This window comes from Pan paniscus, chromosome 6, assembly GCF_029289425.2.
Source record: "Pan paniscus chromosome 6, NHGRI_mPanPan1-v2.0_pri, whole genome shotgun sequence".
NCBI lineage: Eukaryota > Metazoa > Chordata > Mammalia > Primates > Hominidae > Pan > Pan paniscus.
In genome coordinates this window covers 40,573,117-40,592,719 of record NC_073255.2, presented here as the reverse complement: position 1 = coordinate 40,592,719, position 19,603 = coordinate 40,573,117, and the positions used below count along the sequence as shown (strand labels likewise).

Here is a 19,603-nt window from a genome sequence, read left to right as displayed (position 1 = left end):
AGCTGATAAGCAACTTCAGCAAAGTCTCAGGATACAAAATCAATGTGCAAAAATCACAAGCATTCCTATACACCAATAATAGACAAGCAGCCAAATCATGAGTGAACGCCCATTCACAATTGCTACAAAGAGATTAAAATATCTAAGAATACAACTTACAAAGGGAAGAACCTCTTCAAGGAGAACTACAAACCACTACTCAAGGAAATCAGAGAGGACACAAACAAATGGAAAAGTATTCCATGCTCATGGATAGGAAGAATCAATGTCGTGAAAATGGTCATACTGCCCAAAGTAATTTATAGGTTCAATGCTATCCCCATCAAGCTACCATTGACTTTCTTCACAGAATTAGAAAAAAACTACTTTAAAGTTCATATGGGACCAAAAAAGAGCCTGTATAGCCAAGACAATCCTAAGCAAAAAGAACAAAGCTGGAGGCATCATGCTACCTGACTTCAAACTATACTACAATGCTACAGTAACCAAAACAGCATGGTACTAGTACCAAACCAGATATATAGACCAATGGAACAGAACAGAGTCCTCAGAAATAACACTACACATCTACTACCATCTGATCTTTGACAAGCCTGACAAAAACAAGAAATGGGGAAGGGATTCCCTATTTAATAAATGGTGCTGGGAAAACTGGCTAGCCATATGCAGAAAACTGAAACTGGACCCTTCCTCACACCTTATACAAAATTTAACTCAAGATGGGTTAAAGATTTAAACGTAAGACCTAAAACCATAAAAACCCTAGAAAAAACTTAGGCAATACCATTCAGGACACAGGCATGGGCAAAGACTTTATGACTAAAACACCAAAAGCAATGGCAAGAGAGCCAAAATTGACAAATGGGATCTAATTAAACTAAAGAGTTTCTGCACAGCAAAAGAAACTATCATCAGAGTGAACAGGCAACCTACAGAATGGGAAAAAATATTTGCAATCTATCCATCTGACAAAGGGCTAATATCCAGAATCTACAAGGAACTTAAACAAATTTACAAGAAAAAACAACCCCGTCAAAAAGTGGACACAGGATATGAACAGACACTTCTCAAAAGAAGACATGCGGCCAACAAACGTGAAAAAAAGCTCATCATCACTGGTTATTAAAGAAATGCAAATCAAAACTGCAGTGAGATACCATCTCACACCAATTAGAATGGCAATCATTAAAAAGTCAGGAAACAACAGGTGCTGGAGAGGATGTGGAGAAATAGGAATGCTTTCACACTGTTGGTGAGAGTGTAAATTAGTTAAACAATTGTGGAAGGCAATGGATTCCTCAAGGATGTAGAACCAGAAATACCATTTGACCCAGCAATCCCATTACTGATTATATACCCAAAGGCTTATAAATCATTCTACTGTAAAGACACATGCACACGTATGTTTATTGCAGCACTGTTCACAATAGCAAAGACTTGGAACCAACCCAAATGCCCATCAATGATAGACTGGATAAAGAAAATGTGGCACATATACACCATGGAATGCTATGCAGCCATAAAAAAGGATGAGTTCATGTCCTTTGCAGTAACATGGATGAAGCTGGAAACCACATTCTCAGCAAACTAACACAACAGAAAACCAAACACCACATGTTCTCACTCGTAAGTGGGACTTTAAAAATGAGAACACATGGACACAGGGAGGGGAACATCACACAACAGGGTCTGTCGTGCCATGGGGGGCTAGGGGATGGATAGCATTAGGAGAAATACCTAATGTAGATGACGGGTTGATGGGTGCAGCAAACCACCATGGTACGTGTATACCTATGTAACAAACCTGCAAGTTCTGCACATGTATCCCAGAACTTAAAGTATATAAAAAATTACATAATTCAACGATAACGTTATTCTTAAGCCTTCTATAATGTTGTAACTTGCGTATATCTATACATGGATTTGGGTTGAAATACTTAATGATCTTTCCATTGGAAATAACTGGGAGCGAAGAAGTTTTTGTTGCTTGTACAGTGTCAGGTGAAGAACAACACTATCTTAATTTTGCAATATACTGCATTTGCTGGTGCTATTTTTACACTGTGAAGCAACAACTTTGCAGCAAAATAATAAAATACTTTTTTGTTAAAAAAATAGCAAAACTCCATCTCAAAAAAAAAAGTTTAGAAGAGTTTCTGGCACATAATTGTATAAAATATGACCACCAATTTACAGTGCTCTTTACATCTTACGAAGGACTTTCAATTATATTAGCTCATTTTTATCACACAATAGCACTTGGTGTATTTATTACTATTTCAAACTTATAAAGAAGCTGAGGCTCAGAAAGGTTAAGTGACTTTCTGAGATCTTATAGCTTAAAAGTGGGAAAGGGAAGGCTCAAACACCAATCGTCTGGCTGCAAACTCTGGGTAGGAATGTAAGTACCAACTGTGGAGTAGAATATTAAATAATTAAAAAACTAATGTGACAAAATTTCAGGTTAACAAATTACCTAACAATTCATATAATAGTATCAGAACTTCAATGCAGGTCTTTAACTGACCTTCCTTTCTTAATCTGGTCTATGACATTAGCTTCAAAGAATGTCAAAAACACCTGGCTATATTTATGCAAATTTGTATACATGTGCTTTTTTTCCAGAAAAAGTGTTCATATGTTTCATCATGTTTTCTAAGGGGTTTATAAGCCCCAAGAAGTTAAGAACTTGGCTGGAATTCCTAATTCTCTGACAAGCTGCTTCCTTAGAGTGGTTATTATTTGGATGTTTATATTACTTTTAACGGTAGAAACTGCAATTACCTTTATACCAACTTAATATTTGAAGTGACAAATAGGGGACAATTCTCTTCTCGATGGGGAAATGGCTAAATTTTTAAAAATCTCTTTTTAAACTTTTTTTTGTTTTTTTGAGACGGAGCCTCACTCTGTTGCCCAGGCTGGAGTGCAATGGCGCAATCTTGGCTCACTGCAACCTCCACCTCCTGAGTTCAAGTGATTCTCCTGCCTCAGCTTCCTGAGTAGCTGGGACTACAGGCACCCACCACCGCACCCAGCTAATTTTTTGTATTTTAGTAGAGACAGGGTTTCACCATGTTGCCCAGGGCGGTCTTGAACTCCTGAGCTCAGGCAATCCACCCACCTCGGCCTCCCAAAGTGCTGGGATTACAGGCATGAGCTACCATGCCTGGCCTTTTTAAACTTTTTATCATGGAATTTTCCAAAATTCACAAAAATTCAACTCTCATATAATACTCAGCTTCAAAAATGTTTAACATATAGCCAATCTTGCTTTATTAATAACTCCCAAAGATAAATGGATTTATTCCTGCATTATTTTAATAAAATCTAGCATCATTTCACTTTTTTTCTGACAATATTCAAGATTGTCATATGACTAAATCTAAATATAATTCCTATGCACCATAGAGAAGCAATTGTAAAGTCTATTATTCATTCAACAAAATTTTTGGGGTTACCTAATATTATACATTGCAAAGCACTAGAGGAGACGCAAGTATAAGTAAGATAAGATTTTCACTAACCTTAAGTAATTAAAATACGACATCATAAAACACCTTTTAGAGTTCTAGATTTCAGGCTTTAGATGCCTTTAAAATTGCTCAAGGCCAAAAATTAGTATTCATCCTTGATTTTTCACCTTCTCTCAGCAACCCCTCTTGCCTATCAAATTCATCAGCAAGTCCAATCAGCTGCATCTCCAAAACGTATACTAAGTTTCTCCATTTCTTTTCATCTCAGTTGCTGTTCTCTTAATCCTAGCCGCCACTAGCTTTCTGCTGGGCTACTGAAGAGTCTTCTAACTGGCTTATGTATTTCTACTCTTGTCTATTTTCCATTGCCTGCCCAGGGAGATATGAACAAAAACATTGAAAACAACATAAATGCCCTTCAACCAAGGAATGGAGAAATCATGACATGTTAATCCAAGAAAATGCTAAATAGTTGCTAAGGATTAATGAGCATGGATAAATCTCAGCAACATAATACTGAAGGTAAAAAAGCAAGTACAGAAGAATATGCACAGTATGGTACCATTCATATAAAGTTTAAAAACATGCAAGGCAGTGCTACATATTGTTTATAGATATGTATGAGTATGTGTGGTAAAAGCACAAAAACATGCAAGAAAATTACAAGCATAAAGTTTAGAATGGCAGTTACCTTTAAAGAGGGAGGGGAATAGGACTGAAAAGAGTACCATGGGGATTTTAACTGAATCTGATTTCTTAAGGTATCCCTTTTGTTGTTGTCTGTAAGTTCTTAGATGCCCGAAAAATTTTATAATTAAAATAAAATCAGATCAGATATTTTTATTTTAATTATATAAATCAGATAAACGTTACTCACTCATATAAATTCTTCAATGGCTTTTCATTGTTCGTAAAAAGTCCCAACCTGTTATCAAGGTACAACAGGTCCCATGTGATCTGGTCCCTGCCTGCCTTTCCAAGCTCATCTTTTTCCCTCTCCTCATTAATTATCACCTTGCTGCCTTTTTTTCTGTTCCTTGAAGAAGTCAAGCCTGTTACTACTGCCTCAGGAACTTTGCACTGGTTCTTGCCTGTTCTCCAGATCATTCCCCAGTATATTCACTTATTTGGCTTCTTGCTCCTCAGGTCTCAGCTCAGACAAGCCTTTCCTTGACCATCCTATTTAAAATAGTCCCCACCTTTTCTGTCTTTCTCTACACATCACTCTTTCATCCCCTTCACAGCACTAATTACCCTTGAAGAACTCTTGTTTATTTATTTATTAGCTGACTTCTCCTACTAGCATGTGAGCTCCTTATCTGTCTTTCCCACTGCTATATCTCTGGCAATTACAACAGTGCTTCATGCATAGGAAGCCCTCAATAAACATTTGTGGAACGAGTGAATTTATTCTTATTCTGAATAACCAGAAAAACCTAGACTTTTTTGGTGGAGAAATAGAAGCTAGAAATCTAAATCATAATACTTTTGGTGGGAGGTGGGAGGGGGTGTTGTTTTCCAAATGTGTCAGCATTTCTTTACCATGATCCATATCAAAGGATTATAAATCCAATTTGTATTTGATGATAGACACTGATATTTAGCTCCTTTTCATTGTCTTTAATATGAACTGTAAAATTGGGTGATTTGATTAGTTTGTGTGTACTTAAATGTACTGCTGTGTGTCTACTATTGAACCATGTTGCACTATCTTCTACTTTTTCTAAAATAAATCTGGAAACAAGTAAACCATCAGTTCCCTCCTAAAATATGAGTCATATTAAAGGCATCCTGACATATTTCTACTTGTTCTAAGTAGAACTCTGAATAATTATTGATACTGTAGAATGTTTTTAAAACATACCATCCTTAGTGAACTCAACTTTGGTCTTTTATAGATAATGGAGATATTTTTGTTAGGAATGTCCCCTTGAGTAGCAATGATTTCTCTAAGGACAAGTTCTGCCTTGTTGAGGCTGCCCTGAGATAACCCAGGCTTGTGATGCATAGCTAACAATTAATTTTCCTTTGGAAGTTACTTCAAACCTTTATTTTTCAAATTCACAATTGAATCTATGCTGCACATTTCTCAAGTTCATCACTTAATTCAATAGCAATTCAAAAAATCTTCCAAGGTTTATAAATTTGATCTTTAGTTTAAAGATAAACATATATGCTTTCCTTCTTTCTGGCTAGGCCTAGCTTGCAAGCTGAGAAACAGAGCATATGTCTTACATTAGTGAATCTTATCAGGCTCTGAAGATGTACTCCCATTTCCTGTTCATACCATGCTTACGTGCTATGGAGCTAAATTGTAATCATAGCTGCAACGCTATTTTTAAAATGCTGTTACAATTTGAGTTCCTGGCTGCCTTTTAGAACCATGATCATACTGCCACTTTCTCCCCAAAGGTGCTATTTTACAGCATTTGAGTGACTGAGTTAAGAAATATCTTTATGCTTGCATTTTTTCTGGAAACGAATAAACCTTGCTACCTGGCTGGGAAATTTCATTGGTGTTTATTTATTTATTTTTAAAGATGAGGTCTCACTATATTGCCCAGGCTGGTCCTCAACTCCTGGACTCAAGCAATCTTCCCACCTTGGCCTCTCAAAGTGCTGGGATTACAGGTGTGAGGCATTATGCCTGGCCCTAGGAAGGGAAGTTTATTTGGTAAATGAGATATGTAAGAAGTTTCTTTGGAAACTGAATAAAGTGATTTGATGTCTAAATGGCATTTTCTTATTTAACAGAGAGGCAGGAGGAAAAAAAATCCAACAAACTAATGAAAAAATAATGTTCTTGTTTTAGGATTAAATGACATGTCATTTTAAATCAGGTAAAGCAATCTAGGCATGGTGGCTCACACCAGTAATCCCAGCACTTTGGGAGGCCAAGGCAGGAAGATTGCTTGAGCCCAGGAGTTCAAGACCAGCCTGGGCAACATAGGGAGACCCTGTCTCTACAAAAAAATACAAAAATTGGCCAAGCCTAGTGGCACACGCCTGTGGTCCCAGCTATTTGGAAGGCTGAGGTGGGAGGATTGCTTGAGCCTAGGAGGTAGAGGCTGCAGTCAGCCATGATCATGCCACTGCACTTCAGCCTGGGTAACAGAGCATGACCCTGTCTCAGAAATAAAAATAAAAAAATCAAGTAAAGCAGAGATTTAGCATTTATCAGTTACCGATTTAATCTGGAAAAAAAGTAGCTTGCAAAATGCAGTTTGGTTGTTCATTGTTGGTGGGAGTTGGTGTTGATTGGTTTTTGTTTGCTTGCTCACAGTACCTGGCTTGGCTGCTTACAACTATTAAATTAGCTAGATAATCCTGTGCTGTGTAGGTACAGCCGTAATCTATTATTGGTTTTCATATGCAAAAATTTGGGAATAAATAATGTTCAGAAGGGCCCTCCTTCTGATTTCATAATTTGATTTAGAGATTGAATGCTCAAAGAGGAGAGAGAAGAAATTGAAGTCAGATTTAGAAAAGAGACTTGAATTTTAGTTATTAATACTCCCATTCAACAGAGATTTTTATCACTTCAAGTATAAATGGGCACAGATAAAAGGGTAGGTCAGCAAGCCATAGAATAAATCTTTTAACTGTTGCACTAGAGAAGAGTTACTGAAGTTATTCTTCATGTGCTCCAACTCTAACGTTCCTCTTCAGAGCCCTAATTTTGGCATCAAGACATTGGATCATTTGGGTTCAAACATCTGTTGTTTCTGGATGGCTTTAAAATTCCATTGCAAGCTCAAAAATGCTCAAATTGCAAAGCCTGTCCCTAGGAGAAGTATCTACTTGGTGTATATTTGCCCTTCTGTCTCACGAATCTTCCACGAACACTTCATCTGAGCCTTCAATTTCTGTTCTGTTCCTCACCATATATTAATAACATAACTTATTTCTTCCACTCAGATCCTGGTTGCAAAGACACAATTTTAGGCATGGAATGCCTTTCCCTGCTAAGTTTATTCTCCATGTGTTTAGAATGCTCTGGAATGTATGTAAATACTTTTCAAAGTCAAGACTCTTCATTTTTTCCCTCTTGTACTTGCCATTGCCTGACTGCTTCATACCAATTTCTATTAGAACTTTGCAAGTTCTAGCAAGATTTTTTGGAAAAAGATGATTGAAATCAGATAACCCCTAAAGGGCAAATGGAGTACAAATGAACTTCTTTTTCTGAGAAATATTTGCATTATAGCTTTTACCATTCCATGCAGCACCCCAACTAGGAGATGTGACTGCAGGCAGGAAATGAGCAGAATAAATCTCCTCATTTGGAAAAATCAGTCTTTGATGAACACTTATCGAAGGGAGTCAAGGCTTGCGACTGTTCCACCAAGCTATGGAACCCCCTGGTTCTGCATTCTTCCAATTTTTTTTTTTTTTTGAGACAGAGTCTTGCTGTGTTGCCCAGACTGGAGTGCAGTGGCGCTATCTCAGCTCACTGCAACCTCCGCCTCCTGGGTTCAAGCAGTTTTCTGCCTCAGCCTCCCGAGTAGCTGGATTACAGGTGCCCACCACCATGCCTGGCTAATTTTTGTATTTTTAGTAGAGATGAGGTTTCACCATCTTGGCCAGGCTGGTCTTGAACTCCCGACCTCGTGATCCACCCACCTCAGCCTCCCAAAATGCAGGGATTACAGGCGTGAGCCACCACGCTCGGCCCCCAAATTTTTAAAATGTTTGAAAGTAAAGATGGATAGACATTATTAAAAGTAGGATTTTGGTGGAGAGACCACTCCATCGCCAGTGTGACTGGAGTTTATGGTCATTTAAAAACTGTTGGAGATTAGATCATGACAGAGTGATTTCAACCCTTCAAAAATGGCAATCAAGGCCAGGCGTGATGGCTCATACCTGTAATCCCAGCACTTTGGGAGGCCAAGGTGGGCAGATCATCTGAGTTCAGGAGTTCGAGACCAGCCTGGCCAACATAGTGAAACCCCGTGTCTACTAAAAATTAAAAAATTAGCCAGGTGAGGTAGCGCATGCCTGTAATCCCAGGTACTTGGGAAACTGAGGCAGGATAATTGCTTGAACCTGGGAAGCGGAGGTTGCAGTGAGCCAAGACTGCGCCATTGCACTCCAGCCTCGGCAACAGAACGAGACTCTGTCTAAAAAAAAAAAAAAAAAAAAAAAAATTGGCAATTAATTACTGGCGTTGACTCCTTCCCAACTCCTCCAGTCAGGTATCTAAAGAAAATAGTTTGGGAGAATCTTCTCTTTTTGTATACAAACTTTACAAATATAACAATAAGGGACAGAATACAACCTAATATTACATTCTCAGCCCAACAGATAAAGAGTAGTCATGATTTGTTAAAGAGAACAGATCTTTAATTTGTGTGTGATGTTTAATTTGTGTTTTTCTCTCTCAACCTAATAATGATTATAAGTTAACAGTGTGTACTATCCTAAGAACTATCGTGTATTAAGTAAATGATCTATAGCAATAAATAAATAAAGCAAGGAGGAGTCTTGGCCTTCAAAAGCCCTGTCGTATTTACTAATGGTTAGTTTTTGACTTCTCAGTGTCTGTCCTGTTCTGATTGTATCAGCCACCCCCTGGTGTCAGGGGTTACTTACTGCCAGAGGATTTCTAGTCCATGTGGGTCATTAACTCTAATCTTTCCTCAGCCCTTCTGACCTCTTTATCTCCAGATGCATACAAGTTTTAAACCCACCCCCATCACTGACTTTCTGGACTTTTACCCCATCAGTCTCAACTCAGTCTTGACTCGACTCTGCAGAAGTAATTGTTTGGAGAGTTGCCTGCCTCTGAGTATGCTCTGTGGTTTCCTCTTTTCTCTAAGTTCTCTTAAAAAGCATCCCTCACAAATTAAAGGTCTGCTCTAAGATATCATTACTACTTCTTATCTGTTGGACAAGAAGGTGCTATTAGGTTGCATTCTGTCCTTTATTATTATGTTTGTAAACCTTTTAAAAAATGTTTGCTAATGGATTCTATGTTGTTTGACTGAGCCATTTCCTTTTTATCTTCCACAGGGATGGCCCTATATTTGTCACTGAGAGCAGAAGGGTTGAGAACTTAGATCCTGACAGGAGGCCCACCTTTATTGGAGAAATGGCTCTGCAACTTAGTAAGTGACAATTGGGCTGTTATTTAACCCTGTAAGCCTTGGTTAAATGAGATTATGGATGTGAACCACTAGGCATGTGTTTGTACAGTCATTACTCAAAATATTAGCTATGAAGTATGTATCTACATGTTGAATCAAAGAAAGTTAACTGCTACCTGGATAATGTTTTGATGACACAATTTCTGGAGCATGAAGAATGTTCCTACAGAAGAGGCCACGTACCTCTCTGATGCAAATTATTTATATTGATAGTACATGTTTATACGAACTAGTTGACCAAAATCTAAGTGGAAGCCATTTCTAAATACTGCTTTTATAATTGCCGTTTTCACATCCATGTGATGAAATGCATTTACAGTCCCAACTTGGCAGAATGTGTGAGTGTGGGATATGCCCAGTAGTTGGGCAGTGACCTTAGTCAACAGCCTCGTAGCTGGAATATCAGACACCCTGCTTGGCCTTTGAGTCTGGGACTGGCAAAGCTTCCTGGCAATGAAAGTTTTGTGGGTTATGGAAACCCTGGAGAATGTGAAGAAAGCTATGCATAGATAAACTTACATGGTAAAGGAGAGAGAGAGAAAGAGAAAAAGAGGGAGAGAGAGATATACAGAAATTGAGGAAAAGGAGAAGAAAGGGGGGGAAAGGAGACAAGAAGCCAGAGTGGGAGCAAGAACCAGAGAGAGGAGTAAAATGCCATGTTCTGAATTCAAACAGATTTGGTTTTAAATATTTTTCAAGCTGTGTGATTCTGGGCATTACTTAACCTAAGTCTCAGTTTCCTTATCTGTAAAATAAGAATAAAAAGAGGCCAGGTGCAGTGGCTTATGGCTATAATCCAAGCACTTTGGGAGGCTGAGGCGGGTAGATTGTTTGAGCTCAGGAGTTCGAGACCACCCTGGGCAACATGGCAAAACCCTGTCTCTGCAGAAAAAATGTGAAAATTAGCCGGGTGTGCACCACTGGTTCCAGCTACTCAGGAGGCTGAGGTGGGAGGATTGCTTGAGCACAGGAGTTTGAGGCTACAGTGAGCCAAGATCACACCACTGCACTCCAGCCTGGGCAACAGAGCGAGACCCCGCCTCAAAAACAGAAGTAATAAAAGAATATCTACCTCACAAGGTTTTTATGAGGATCAAATGAGATAGTACATTTAACAGCCCTTAGCCCAGAGAATGCGCTGTTTTGCAACTTCCTTATTTCAAAACTTATGGAAGACCTTTCCTCATATATGACATTTATTTGTGTTTGATTATTTATTTATCTGCTTAGGGAGTATTTGTTTTATTGGAAAGGAGCATCACTAGAACCGGAGGCATGTGATTCCTTGAGATGTAGAAAGTCTTTTTGCTGTTTCTGCAGGAATGATTGCAGGCAGGTGATGCTATGGGGCATTTTATCTTCTAAAGGGATAGACTGTAATGTCCTAAGAAATTTTTTTTCTTTCTTTTCCTTTCTTTCTTTCTTTTTCTTTCTTTCTTTCTTTCTTTCCTTCTTTCTTTCTTTTCTTTCTTTCTTCTTCCTTCCCCTTCCTTCCTTCCTTCCTTCCTTCCTTCCTTCCTTCCTTCCTTCTTTCTCTCCCTCTGTCACCCAGGCTGGAGTGTGGGGCAGCAATCATAACTCAAAGCAGCCTCAAACACCTGGGCCCAAGCAATCCTCCTGACTCAACCTCCAGAGGAGCTGGGACTACCAGATTGACTAATGTTTTTACTTTTTGTAGAGACAGGGTCTCTTTATGTTGCTGAGGCTGGTCTTGAACTTCTTTCTTCAAGCTATCCTCTTGCTTCAGCCTCCTGAGTCCCTGGGATTATAGGCATGTGCCACCATGACCAGCTTGTTTTAAGAAATATTGATGTAATGGGTTGAACACCAAAAATGGGAGTCACAAGGCCTTCATTGATTCATCCTGTCATCTGATCCTTGTTTGCTAGGGCCAATGCAAGTGCTGAATTAGGTAGCACTGGGGAATGAGGGTGAAGGTGGGCCCACCATGATAAGCAAAACAGAGCCCCTGCTCTACGTGAGTCCTGGAATTTGGCTGTTTCCTCTGCCCTTGTGATGGCAGGGGAAGCTTCTCCTGGTGTACGACAGTGCAGTGCCAGGGGTTCCTAAGTTGTTATCTGGTCAAAGGATGCAAGGAGTTAGAATAGGAGCCCCAGAATAAATTCTAGGCAGCATTTCTGCTCCCTCTGTCCCAGTCTCATATCATTCTACTCTGACTCTTACTCACCGAGTCACCATCCCTGGCTTAACAGCTTGTACTTTAGTTCTCATATCTGTCAAATGGAACAATGGCAATTGCTATTTCTCTTCCTTCAGGGACTATTACAACTTGTAAAAATTAGTGAGTTATACGTGGGAAGCATTTTGGCCTCACAATTGAGAAGCAGAGAAGTGGTTCAAGGTATAATTTACATATTCATGGCATTTGATAATTTCCTTTCAGATTATTTTCTTCAAAGTGGGCATGGATGTTTTCAATTTAATAATCGAACCCAACTATATTTACTGAGCACCTACCTATTGCATAAAAAATAGAAAAATAAACAAGACTCTTTTTTGTCCTTCAGTTGGTAAATTCTACTGTTTGGGATTTTATTTGTGTACTCCCAAAGGGATCTGTTTGTCTGATTGAATATACAAATGACATTTGTATCACTAATTAGATCCTTACCTACCCTCCCATTTACACCATGCAGATAGTTAGGTTAGAAAGAAATTGGATTCTGATGATTTTAGTTTAGTAAAGATTTCTGAACACAGGTATATCCAATAGGGAGCGGTATCTTCCTTTATCCTATTTGCTAGCTTATAATTAGGATAAAATGGGAGAGGAAGAAAGGAATGTGTGGGGAGGGCTGTCTGTCAACACTTGGAGAGCTCCCGTCATCAGTATGAAGAACTTTTTAATTTCTGAGATTCTTCTTCTCCTTTACTATAGGCTCATGTAAGACTGCTGGGATTTGAAAGGTATCCTATTATTTGAAGACTGAAATCAAAATATGAAGGTGGAGCATCATGTGTGCCTTCTGTCTTGTTCTCTACTAGGGTGTAAACCATTTAACTAAAAATAGTCTCCAATTTGACACCTTCCCAACTTCACTAGTATACTCCAAATCTCCATGCAGGGTTACAGACCTATTTCAGCTGGCTCCATTTACTCTGAGGCAGATAAAGCTGAGATTGCAACATCAGAAGCAGTTCAACCAATCATTATGTACAAACCTCAGCCCATTTGTATAATGCAATCCTTCTGGTAGTAATGACACAAAACATGCCTATAGGGACGATCACAACCCTGTCAAAGTCCCAAGTCATCTGTGGCACCAGGGCCACAGAACTTCTTACCACTTGGAAGCAAAATAGTTGCTTTAATGGTAACCAAATGCCCTCCTTCAAGACAGTATTTCAAGAAGGAGGAGTATACATATATTATACAAACATATCCAATCCCTTTAGAAGATAATTATCAATATCATGCAGGGAAGCTGGAACACACACACAAAATCAAGTACTATCTAGAAGATCAAGCCACAAATCTCAAGAGAAGCAGTAAGTGTCCAGGGCCTGGGATCTTTTATCTTGGCCGTGAGAATAGCACAGCCCATGGTGCAGAAACGACAGGCTAGTTGTCCAGCATAACATGGTGTTTTATTTCACCATAGTAGACTGCTGGGAAATCTCTGGAGGCCTTGGCAGCTGTGTCTTGTCTTTAATATGAAGCCTGGCGGGGAAGACAGAGAGAGAGACTCATAATTCACAAGAGGCCCAGCTGTAAGAAAGCCATTCTAAATAACTGAATCAGGCACCGAGGAGGAGCGACTATTCCATTCCTAAGTCAAGAATGCTTTTTGTCTTTCCTTCTCTCCTAATTGGCTCATGAAAAGATCATTTATGTGTGGTAGAATCAGTACATCAGAGGCAGCTTCTGTTTCTCTCCATTTCTCCTCCCCACTGCTGCTGTCCTGTAAAAAGACCCTTTGTTACAGACTGAAACAGCAGATGCAGCTCAGATATTATCTTGAATAATTTTGTGGGGGAGCATTTTATCTTGAATTGGTGTAACGCCATTTTCACGTGGAAAGTGGTTCTATGTCTGATCCAAATATTCTAGAAACTTGAGAGACCCATATGGCAAAGAAGTACTTTACACACATATCTCTTTAAAGTAGTGCAGGGTATGGGAAGAACTGATAATGCTGATTAAATGATATGTAGACGAAATGAATGTAAACTGGCATCATGGGCTGAGGGAGTCAGGGGAGGCCTTGTGGAAGAGATAAGAGTAATAGAAAATGCTAGGTCAAGTATGTGTAGAGGCCTGGAGAGAGGAATGGACTTAGTGGGTCCAAAAGTAAGAAGACTTGTTTGTTGTGAATACAGAGTTAGAAGTAGGTAGAAGAAAAAGTTGGTCGGGTCCTGCAGAGATTAAAAATTCGGTTTAAGATTTTAGATTGTTTCAATAATCAATTAGTTGGTGTCTGTGTTCATTGTGGAAATGCTTTAAATATAGATAACAAAAAGGATAATAACTTACAATCCTACCAGTCATAGGATAATGATGGCAGACAATGTGGTGCACATTCTTTCATATATTTTATTGTCTTAGTTTAAGGTTCCCTATAGGCAGATCCTGAGATGAAGATTTAAATGCACACCACTTATTGAGGAGGTGATTTCAGGAAACACCGGCAGGAGAGTGGGGCAGTATGACAGGGAAAGAAAGGAAGCAAAAAAATAAAGGGCATGTTCTCAAAGGAATCAGTTGGAGAGCAGTCATGCTGGAGACACTGGAAGAGAGTATAGAAGATGTCTCAATATAGTCCCGCCTAGGGATCAGAAGTCGAAGTATTTATCCACTAATTCTTGTCAATTGAGAATTTATTTGAGGGGCATTAACTCTCCAAAACGGTCTCCCTGTGCCAGAAAAGTAACCCTAAGCAGAGTGTTGCAGGTATTTGCAGCAAATAGCCCTCAGTGTGTCCTGAGGATTGGTGTAGTACATAAATATACAAAATTATTTTTATTTATAAAAAAGCTTTCTATGCATCAGGCTCTGTACTGTGTGTTTTACTTGCGTTCACTCAAATAGTTCTCACAGAAGCCCTGTGAGGTCGGCGCTACTCTTATCCCCTGAGGATTAGAGGCTGGGAGAAGTATATATGAGAGTCATATGGAGATTAAATACCTGAAGTCATGAGGAGATGATGCACTCTCCAAGAGAGCTTTGATGACAGCCTATTTATGCAGCTTCTGTCATCTGTACACATTCTCCTCTTTCTGTCAACAAAGAGTTTTTCTTTTGCAATTGTAAATGTCCTCTGTTTTCAGAGACTTTTGTTGGAAAACAAAACAAAATCTTGAGACATGAAGGATCTGTAATGGACACCTGTCGATTGTGTCTGTTCAGCAGCTCCTCTCCCACCTGTCTTCCAGTACAACACCTTATTTCATTGGAGAGAAAGGTTCTACCTCTTCTCCTTAAGGTTTTAGTGGACAGCCAAACCAGTCTTCAGTCTACAGGGTGAGTATGAGATCCAGGCTTGACCAACCATAGTCACCACCCACTTGGCTACATCAAATTGAGCCAGAAAGAGCCTTTCCCTGGGAATTTATATGTAGACTTTGGGAAAAGGAAGCTTTCTTCTCTGATGTTACTAGACAGCGATGACAAAACCAGTGCTTGTCTGGACCATGCTCCACTTCCTCTCCACAGCAAGATGAGCAAGCTCATCTGTAGTAGGAAAGAATGTAGGAATGCATCCCCTGCACAGAGAAAAGCAGAGGAGAGAATGAAAGAGAGAGAGAGAGAGAGAGAGAGAGAGAGAGAGAGATCTGACTGTACTGCTAAGTCCCTGCAATCCCCACCAAGGTCTACAAGGTCTACTTCCCCTAGACTACAACTACCCATTACTTGTGCCAAATATTCAATAAATCGTAACCTTAGCAGGGAGAGGGATGAAGAGAGATTGATTAATGGGTATGTATATACAGTATGATAGAAGAAATAAGACCTAGTATTTGATCAGTCAGTAGTATGACTATAGTTTACAATAATCTATTATATATTTCAATATAGCTAGAAGAGAAGAATTAGAATGTCTCTAGCATAAAGAAAACACAAATATTTAAGGTGATGGGAATCTCAGTTACACTGATTTTATCTTTACAAGGTATATGAATGTTTTAAATTATCATAGTACCCCCAAAATATGTACATGTTATGCATCAATAAAACACAAAATTAAAAAATAAATATTTAAACAATCATAACCTTACTCCTTCCTTCCTTCCTTTCTTTCTTCTATTTCTTTCTTTCTTATTTCTTTGTTTATAACTGGTTCAACTTGGGTTTCTGTTTCTTGCAACCATAGTCTTGACTAATTCAGGACCAAGTGCACTCTTAATCATGAAGTATATCTGTGGCCCTTAAGTTATATATTGGAGTAAGAGAGCAGGGGGTGGAGAGAATCAAATTATGACAGGACAGAAATGGCCTTTTTCCATCTATCACAACTTTATTTGCCTCCATGATTATCAGGTCGATTCCAACTCTTTGAGGCATGAAGGACCAGGAAGGAGGCATCTGCCTTTAGGAAATGCTGAACTGCAATAGCAACATGAAGCATGGTTTCCTATTGACTGCTGCCTTTGACCTGCAGCTATTGATGGCATTCATCAGTCAAAGTCTAACCAATTGGGACTATCAGACTTTTCCCTCCTACTCACACAACTCAAGGACATGGAGAACTCTGGTTTTAGGGGGTGTAAGCTGATGGTTCCATGAGTTCTAACCTGTGGCTTAGCCAGTCTTTGGCTTGTATAAGCCTCTAAAGGTTCAGCAGATCTAAAATCTCAGCGTGATTGTATTAACCTGAAAGCTATAAGACACCCTTGAAATAATAGTTGCCCTTAATTAAGCACTATGTATCTGGACTTTGTGTGTGCTGCCACAATGTAATCCTCACAGAATCCTGCAAAGTAGGTATTATTGCCCTTTTATGAATGAAGACCTTGAAATTCAGAGAGGTTAGCAGCCATCAGCCCCTCAAACCCAGGCCTGTAAGACTGAAGGCTTTACTCTCAGGATATGCAACGAGGCTATATATTTAATCCTAAACTCCCAAGCACAACTTTTAGAAGGGCTCTCTAGCCCTTTGTTATTTAAGTCAGTGATTCTTAAACAGGATATGGAAACCCCCATTGGGTGGATTTGTGTATCAACTCAGCTAAACTAAAACTATGGCACCCAAAATTCCCTTCTCTGCCTTAGCCTCCTAAAGTGCTGAGATTATAGGTGTGAGCCACCATACCTAGCTTTGTGTGAGATTTAGAAAGCAAAAGTAAAGCAGTGAAGTAGCAGACATACATTTTTTACACCTGAAAGGTTGGTGCAGGTCACAGGTGCTGTTGCATCTCATTCATGTTGTCCCTTACCTGTTTACTTGCATTGTGGTGTGGAACAGTAGCCATGCCTGCAACTTCTCCAGCCTCTCTGACTTCCAGACCCAACATGTCCTCCATGATGAAGGACACCAGCTTCTCCTAGAGAGTACCTGACCATTGAAGTTGGCAGCTTGAAAGCAGTAGGATATGAATGCAGATTCCAGTCCATCCTCATGGGTTCCAGTTTGCCTGTTTCCCCAACTTCACAGACATCTCTCTTTCCCAAATGCCTTCTCTGAGGATTTCAGGCTTCAGCACCAAACACAGACACAATGGCCTCACACAGACTAAGTAACAAGCTCCCCCAAATGAATAAGATCAAATCCCTATAATAAATGCCCTACTATATCAATCTATCTACCTGTCTGTCTATCTATCTGTCTATCTATCTACCTACCTACCTACCTACCTACCTACCTACCTACCTACCTATCTATCTCCTAGTATTCTACTTCTCTAATCGAACCTTGACTGATCTCCTACACCTTTGGTAAGTGAAGACTTTAAGACTACAGATAATTTTAAGGAGACCATTTCCTAGATCTTCCATCTCCTGTCTACTGTTTCCTAACACTGATCTATAAGCCCATGTTTGCCCTCACTGTACCAGTTTGGTTCTCCAGGAAGAAGATGCTGACAGAGAGAGAGAGAGAGAGAGAGAGAGAGAGAGAGAGAGAGAGAGAGTTAGGAATACAAGTGTTTTATTGGGGAGTGACATCTGGGAAATGAGGGGGAGAGCAGGGTTAGGCAGCTGGAGTCGTCTGACTGTAACGCAGTCCCCACAAAGTTGGCCAGCTCAGTGGGGAAGCTCCAGAGCCAAGATTGCCTCTTAGAAGTTCTCCTGTTGGGTGGAAATGGCCAAGCCCATGTACATCAGCTGTTTTTCAGTTATTGCCTGAGGCTGCCCCAAGAAGAGCATGACCTTGGCTGGAAAGCTGAGGCAGATCCTGAGGAATGTAACAGCTGGAGGGTGTCCGCTAGCCACACTCCTCCCAGCTAAGGAGACAGCCTTTCTTGCAGGGGGATCTGAGCAGCACATTTCCACATCTGCCACCTCTCTCATCCCAAATTTTATGAAGGAATATTGCCCCAGGCTATGAAAACTTCCCCTGTGAATGAAACAAGTGGGTATATTGAAATGTTGATTTGGGGGCCTCATCAATCCATAAGTGTCATGAAAGAGGGATTCTTCTAGACCAGTATTTCTCAACCTCTCTTCATTATTGCACCCCATACATTTAAAAGGAATCTTTTTAGACATTTTTCCCTTAATTATTCATGAAAATACCACAGGTATATGTGTATATACTGTAAACATACAGGTTACGTACTATACATATATCTGTGCTTTGTACATAAAAAATAGTGCATTTTTTTTCATTCCTCAAGAACCAATTTTCACTCCCTGGGGGATAATATCACCCTCCCACCCCCTGGGTTAAGAATGCATGTTCTAGATTAAAAGAGACTTATGGGATATAACAACCAGATGCAGTATATGGCCCAGGATTTAATCCTGGATTAGAAAAAGTAGCCATAAAGGACATGTGAGACATTTTAATATGGATTAGATATTTTTTTCTGTGGCAGTGTTATGTGGCCTGTTTAGGAAAAGGTTTTTATTTTTTGTGGATACATATAGAAGTTAAAAAAAAACAAGAACAAAATATTGGTTTGATGGAGACATCTTCAGTTATTATTAATCAAGTTGCCTTACATCCATGGGGCTTCCTTTATTTGCCTGACCTGTATACATATTTCTGTTAAGGGTGAAGCTTGTCATTAGAAATGGAATAATTGGTCTTTGTGGGGAAAGCTCTGAATTTGGAACAGCTGAACCATATGAATTAGTGATGCTGATTCTCTTAAAGTCAACTGGAATGTCTTACAACACAAGCAAGTTTTTTGAGAAACATTGGATAAAACTGGCTCATAAAATTTTTAGATGATTTCTTTCAGATTTGGGGTATTTTATTTATTGTGAAGTTAAAATGTCTTTTATCAAATACTGTCATGAAATATTTATCCCAATTACAGTCTATCATCATCTTATTTTTATCTTATGATGAAAAATGCTAGATGTCAACTTAAAATATGTGAGGAGTTACATAGCTTTACAACATTCTTTTGGGGGTTATGTAAGCAGAATATTTAAAGATCCTTGGACTAAGATATTTCAAGTAAAGGAGGCCCTCTCTTTTTGCATCCCTTTAGTTCCTTTCCTTCCCAAGAGCCAACAGCTAATTATAGGCACACAATACACCTGGCTGGAATTCCAGGCTTTGTTGGTGAGAACCAAGTTTATTTCAATGGCATTTTCTTTTCTCTTTTCTCAGTGGTAGAGTTCCACTGTCATAAAGCCACAAACACATCAGTAGGACTCCAAAATCTTATATAAAGATGCATCTGGCTTCTGCAACCTTTCTCCCTGCAGCTTAAAAACCCCACTACTTGGTTTTGGAGCACTCACAGACCCCCTTCCTGCTTTTTGGTGGGTAAATGAAAAATCATTCCAAATGACAAAGAGATAACTTTTGTTTCTTTTTTGATAACTTCAATTAGTGTTGGATTGAA

The 19,603-nt window shown here is 39.3% G+C and overlaps 1 protein-coding gene across 1 annotated transcript in view; it reads left to right on the top strand.

The window, feature by feature from the left end:
* LOC129398411 (uncharacterized) overlaps positions 1 to 15,842 on the top strand; it is a 49,344-nt gene extending 33,502 nt beyond the window's left edge. Inside the window, exons 4-5 of the transcript XR_008955783.2 lie at positions 9,492 to 9,586; positions 14,915 to 15,842. The gene's annotated coding sequence lies outside the window, so the exon portion shown is untranslated. The remainder of the gene's footprint in view (positions 1 to 9,491; positions 9,587 to 14,914) is intronic.
* Positions 15,843 to 19,603: the final 3,761 nt, after the last annotated feature.